The 6,597-nt window shown below is 37.3% G+C and overlaps 1 pseudogene; it reads right to left on the reverse strand.

Annotated features, from left to right (window-relative positions):
- Positions 1-303: 303 nt before the first annotated feature.
- On the reverse strand, positions 304-421 carry LOC126163458 (5S ribosomal RNA; annotated as a pseudogene).
- Positions 422-6,597: the final 6,176 nt, after the last annotated feature.

Consider the following 6,597-nt stretch of genomic DNA (forward strand, 5'->3'; position numbering starts at 1 on the left):
ACACCGGTGTCAATGTGTTCTTTTTTCCATTTCCAGGAGTGTATTTGTGATGACTAGTTTCGGTCTACATTGTCCATTCTCAAACCATTACTCTCCGTCCGAACAGACCTTGGAAGGCCCAACGGAACCGACCGACCGCCGTTCCGTCCACACAGGCCAAGGGCGTCACTGGATGCGGATATGGAGGGGCATGTGGCCAGCACACCGCTCTCCCAGCCGCATGTCTAATTTCGTGACCGGAGCCGCTACTTCTCAGTCGAGTAGCTCCTCATTTTGCCTCACAAGGGCTGAGTGCACCCCGCTGGCCAACAGCGCTCGGCAGACCGGATGGTCACCCATCCAAGTGCTAGCCCAGCCCGACAGCGCTTAACCTCAGTGATCGGACGGAAACCGGTGTTACCACTGCGGCAGGACCGTTGGCATTCGCAAACCATAGCCGCAACAAATATATACTTGTTAATATAATCTTATAAAAAAATCTAAAATTAACCAACCCTCGTTAGTGTAATTAGCACCACATGCCTTTGTTGTTAATGTTTAAAAACAATTTCTAGTAGTGCATGCACATGCGGCAGCCATATCTGTTATTCACATGTTAAATTTGAATGTTTGTAAGAGATGCATCGACTTCACAAAGCCAAGAAAAGGCAGCTCACTCAAATCGTACTTGGTATACTGTTGGCCCATGTTATGACCGCGCCCAAGTGAACAGGGTAGAGGTCGCTAGCGCCTGCAAGCGATGTTCTTCCGTACTGGGATGTCCTCGATGCTTCTGTGCTTCTACAGTGGTAATCATCCGTTGAATCAAATACTACCAATCCAAGTACTAATTTCACGGCATCTAATGCAATCTGATAATCATTTAACGTAGCATTAAAACTGTTCAAAGTCAGGAAGTATTAAAATTGCATCGCCATAATCATATGTACTCGAACATTTACAGCGGCTATCATCTATTGTCAAAACTTAACTTTCAAAATAAAAAAACCACAGATATAAAATAGCACATAATCGGCAATGGATAACTTGCCTTGCTATTGGCACGTTACCCTTGTGTACGGGATAACAGATTTGTAATCAGCAAATGTTTTTTGTTGTTTAAAATTACAATGGTATAATATAAATATGATGTAAAAGTGCGGAGTCTGATTCCCGTATACAAAGCCAATAGTTAACCGTAAGTGAATCATACGCATCCACAAATTGTAGGTTAGATCAAAGTTATCTTTTGAAAAGAGCAAAGTGACCACTGTCTTTAAATTAAGACTGCTCATTTAATATTTTATTAGGTTCGTTAACTTTACCCTTTTAAATTTCTAATTCCTCCACAAGAAAAAGCTTCAATTCTTCGAGAGTTAACTGCAATATTTTTATAGATCTTTCGATGCTGCCGGCAACACGATTCGTGTTACGTTAGTACTGAACAAAAGCTGCTCGTTTGTTGGGGTCAACATGCTCCATAAACTTTGCCACAAAGTCATTCCCTGTTTGGCCAATACAGAAACGATTACGTGAACTACATCTCAGTTTGTGCACACCTGACGCGTCGTATTTCTTGCCGTTATTTGTTTTATCTTTTTTACTAATAGTATGTTTCAGGTTGAAATGGATACGGGTTGAAACGGATACAAGTTGAAAGGAACAGTGGTTCAAACTTAATATGACTACAAAGGATTAAGCACATAACGTTAAGAAATGTGATGCTTCGGGGGTGTATATGCTGTAATGTTGTTTATGTGTTCGGTTGTATATTGGCGAAACATGGCGTAGCTTTGCAAGGTTTAAGGAACATATTGGCCCTACTAACAAAACAGCTGTCGTTCAGTACTCACGTAACAAGAATGAAGCGTTCGGGAGCATCGAAAAATCTGTAAGAATACTGCAGTCAGCTCCGAAAGGATTTAAGCTTGTCATTCTGAAGAAATTACAAGTTTATAAGAGTAGAGTTAAGGAACCTGATAAAGTATCTAACCTACATTATTTTGATGCAGTTATTAACTCTTTATTCAGTAAACAGACTGTGCATTTTTACTTCGTAATTATTTTATTTCAATGTAATTTTAAAGAAAAAGTTATTAGTGCTTGTAGATACGTTACATGTGCACAAGAGTAATACGCCCTCAGCACTTTATACTAAAACGTGTCATTACTCACTACTGATTATATGCCATTTTATACTTGTTGTTTAGCATTTTCAGAGAAATATTTTGAGCGCGGCTTGTAGTCAACGTAAATGTTGAATACTTATGGTCATGGAATTGTCATTTTAATGCTTCGTGACTTAAGTAGATTTAATGTTACATTAACTGTTCAGTGGATTGTAATAGACGCTGTAAAATTTGTAGCTCGGCTGGTAATAGTGATTCAGTGGGTGTTTGCCAATGTAGAAGCACTAAAATATAAGGCTTCGCATTACGATTAGTATCACTTGTAGCCGCTAGCGACCTCTGTCTAGTTCCCTTCGACATGGTATGACCATGGTATGACAAGGGCCGTCAGCATACCGATTACGGTTGAAGCGAGTTGTCATTTCTTGTCTTTGTGAAGTCAGTGTATCTTGTTTATCAATTACTATTTTATATATACATAAAAATACCAGGTGTGCGGCTAATGCATATGTGTTCACTTTTGGAGATGTATGTTAACAGTTACGACGAAAATATGTAATGTTAATTACACTAATAACAGTTGCTTAATTTTCAAGAATGATATACGTTTTTAAGAACATCTTTTTAAAAATATGTTGACAACTACACGGTTTGTAGGCTAAGGTTTGAGAATGGACAATGTATTCCTAAATCAGTTATTGCAAACAAACATTTTTGGATGCAACTGTGGCAGAAACTGAAAAAAATAAAATTTTGTAATCCAAGTTGCTGGTCCTCGCTCCTACATTACATTGGAACTTCATAAATATGAGCCTTGTCCGGTGATACAGGATGATCGTGCCTGCCTTAAGTTTAACCCAAGGTGTTTACATTACAGTGTGACACCGCTGTATACACCAACTAATATTCATAACATGCCGAGAAATACAGAAAATTTAAAGCGCAAAGCAAGTAGAAAGGGTGAAATGCGATACAAAGGATGCATATGGACTCAAGGACAGGCTTTATCCGTATATACACAAGCTCTATTAGGACTGCTTAGTATTATGACCATCCTACAGTTTTGCATTTTTAGTGAAAAGGTGGTGGAAGTTGTCGTTGCTTCACGTAATGAGTTACACAAGGAACTTGACAATAAAGTTAAACCATCTATCTAGCGAAAATAATATTGAAAAATCTGACGGATTTGCTGGTAAAAATGTAAATTTAAAACACAACTTTCAGATTAGGATACGGCGTTACTGAACAAATGTTTAAAATATATCCCTGCAGTCGCAATATCAGCTAGCAATGCAACGAACGTAGTGGCCTAAGACAAAACTTTTTGTATGTGAGTAAAATTGAGTAGCATAAAAGAAGACAGGGTTGTTGTTAAGATACATAGATTGCTGATTAGTGAAAGACGGGAAGACGGGATTTTCAGTAATGATAATAGTCACTTAAGACTTACTGCTAATGATAACAGAAATTTACATGAAAATGAAGCTTTGACGATGAGACTGGATAAGGGAAATACTTCGGTGCAATACACTGCAAAGGTTTTGAGATTTTCTGGTGAAAATAACACAATCGAGGTTGGTAAGTATGCAACAAAATTATTTCGGACATTTCTCAAAAAGAAAATTGAAAACGCTCAGGTTTTGCTTGTCTCTTATTGAAAACGTAAACTAGTAAACATGGGCTCTACGTGGCCATCTTTGAATGAAACTTCAAGAAAAAACCAAAAGTATGCCCATAATTGTAAATGGGAGGAATGACCCTATGGCTCATTTGACTAGGCTGTTGTATGAAAACCTAAACAATGAATATAGATTTCCTGTTAACTACAGTGTGTCAAGGAGTATAGTTTCTGCCCATAAGATTAAAGAAATTTCGATCACTGATTAGATGATCTTAGTGAAATTATAAACGAATGTGGCATTTGCTGATACTTTAAAAATTGCGTAGTAAGCATAATCTGATATACAACAGTACAATGGGAAAGGGTGAGCTGGTTGTATTTCTAGAATCTTTAAATTTTGTTTGGTTTTTAACTTATTTGAGTTCGAACGTAAGGTTTAGCCTCAAAAACAACGCCTCGCGATGGGCAACTGTCTGTCAGGGCTAGTTGTAGATATTTTCATAAACAACTTAGAATTAAATGTGCTTATAACTAACCAAAAGTTGTGGTTTATAAATGATATTTCGATGATACGTTTTGGTACTCAAGGGAGGATAGACAGGTTTAGCAGCCCACCAACCTGTATATATTCAGCAACAAGAGAATATAATGAATACATGAGAAAGGAAATTTATTGAATGCAATGATAATTACAGAATAGTGTAAAGTAGTTTTCTAGTACACCGTAAACCAACAAAGTCAGATAAGATTATAAGGGCACGCACCAATCAACTTTCTCCGTATAAAAAGCATTTCTCCGTGTGATTGTAGCACGTCCTAGAAAATTGTCGCTGGAAGACACACAGTCGTCGCGGGAACATAGTATCCTCAAACTGTAGGCGGTAGCTAATGGTTGTAAGAGTAAAATGGCTACAAAAGCACTTCAAGAACACGAACGTACAAAAAAAAATTACTTTGCAATATCATGGTCCACTTACCGAGATATTAATACTTAACTTCCGAAGTGTCCTACAGATTTCACGGCATTTAGAAGGCGGGTTGAATCATAGTACTTATGAGAAAGATAAAGTAAGTAACGTTTCGAAATACGACGCGTCAGGTGTGTGTAAAGTAAAATGTGGTTCATGACATCGCTTCTATAATGGCCAAACACGGTGTAACTTTGCGACAAGGTTTAAGGAGCATGTTGGCCATAACAACCGAGCAGCTTTTTCTCAGTATTCACGTAACACGAATCATGTTGCCGGCAGCATCGAAAGATCCGCAAAAGCTTGATATTCTGAAGGAATTAGAAATTTATAAGAATTTGCCCTTTTCAAAAAAGAATTTTGATCTACACTATATTTTGAGGGTGCATATGATTTTACTTAGGATGAAAGATAGCGTTTGTATACAGGAAGAAGACTGTGCATTTTTACATCATAATTATTTCATATAATTAAAAAGAAATTTAGCGATTACAAATCTGTTATCCCTTTCAAAAGTGCCTACAGTACGGCGTCCTGCAACGTGTCAGTTACTCTTTACCGATTATGCCCTGTCTGTTGTTTTGCAGTTTTAGAGTTATATTTTGATAACGGCTGATATACACTGCAAATGTTCGATTGTCCCCTGATTACGGCGTTGAAATTTTAATACTTTAGTAGTTGGCATTAGATGCTGCGAAATTTATACGTTGATTCGTAATTTTTGAGTCAGTGGATGATTACTACTGTAGAAGCATCAAGCACGTATGCTCGCACAGCGAACAAACAGCTCTTGTAGCCGATAGTGATCTTTACCGAATTGACTTGGACACGATCATAGAGTAGGCCGTCACTATACCAAATATGGCTGGAGTTAGTTGTCATTTCTTGTCTTTGTAAAGTCATTGGTCCTTGTTCAGCATTTCTATAGTTACATTTTGATACATTTTATTTTTCTGCTTATTTTTAAAAGTTTGTTAAAATTGTATTAACAACTACGAATTGTTTGTAGGCTATAGTTCGAGAATGTACGATGTAGTTCAAAATTAGTCACCACATATCAAATTGGGAAAAGTGAAATTGAGTTTTACCAGTTGCATGTCGTTGGCCCTACATTATTTTGTAACTTCGTAAAGTAAGATATTTCGGTAACAGTTCCCTACATGACACCATTTTACCGTATCATAATCTCATAAGATAGAAGGAAAGCATACTGAAAGGTATGATGGAAATGGATGAACCAACAAAGGATTTAGTTATGACATTTGGATATGATTCTAAAGGGTTTTTCTCGTAATGTTTTAGAGCATTTGTTTGTATCTGTAGTCAAGATTAGGCACAATCTGCTTAAATTCTGTCACTGCATGGTAGCATCAGTTAATGTATTTTGAACTGTTTTTCTTATAGACTACGTTGTTAATCCCGTGGTTCTGCTTACTTTCTCACTATATCGAGTGTGAACAATTATGCTTCTAGTTCATTTCACCAAGCTTCATAGCACTTAATACTTTACCATAAATGGTGGTAATGCTGCTGAAAATTATTAGATACTTTTGAGCTGCTTGTGCTGTAATAAATCAGTAATAAATTGTCAGTATTAAATTAAATGCGGATCTAATTAAATCATAGCGTGTTTTAAAATGTATATTCCGGTAGCTTATTAGCGCACATTAACAACTGTTTGTTCCCCAATTCCGTAATGTTAAAGAGGAATACTGGTAAGATGAAATGGAGCAGTCACTGTAAATGACCGACCAGGTATTTCGCCGAACAGTGGTTGTGCTATACGTATAGGAAAGGAGAATATGGGAAAGGAGAACTACCAGGTACGAGTAGGCGTATGATCGAAAGGTAACGAAAAGCCGTTCGTTTGACTCACTGTCTCAGTCCTGTGTATACCTTC

The sequence above is a fragment of the Schistocerca cancellata genome, chromosome 2 (genome assembly GCF_023864275.1).
Source record: "Schistocerca cancellata isolate TAMUIC-IGC-003103 chromosome 2, iqSchCanc2.1, whole genome shotgun sequence".
NCBI lineage: Eukaryota > Metazoa > Arthropoda > Insecta > Orthoptera > Acrididae > Schistocerca > Schistocerca cancellata.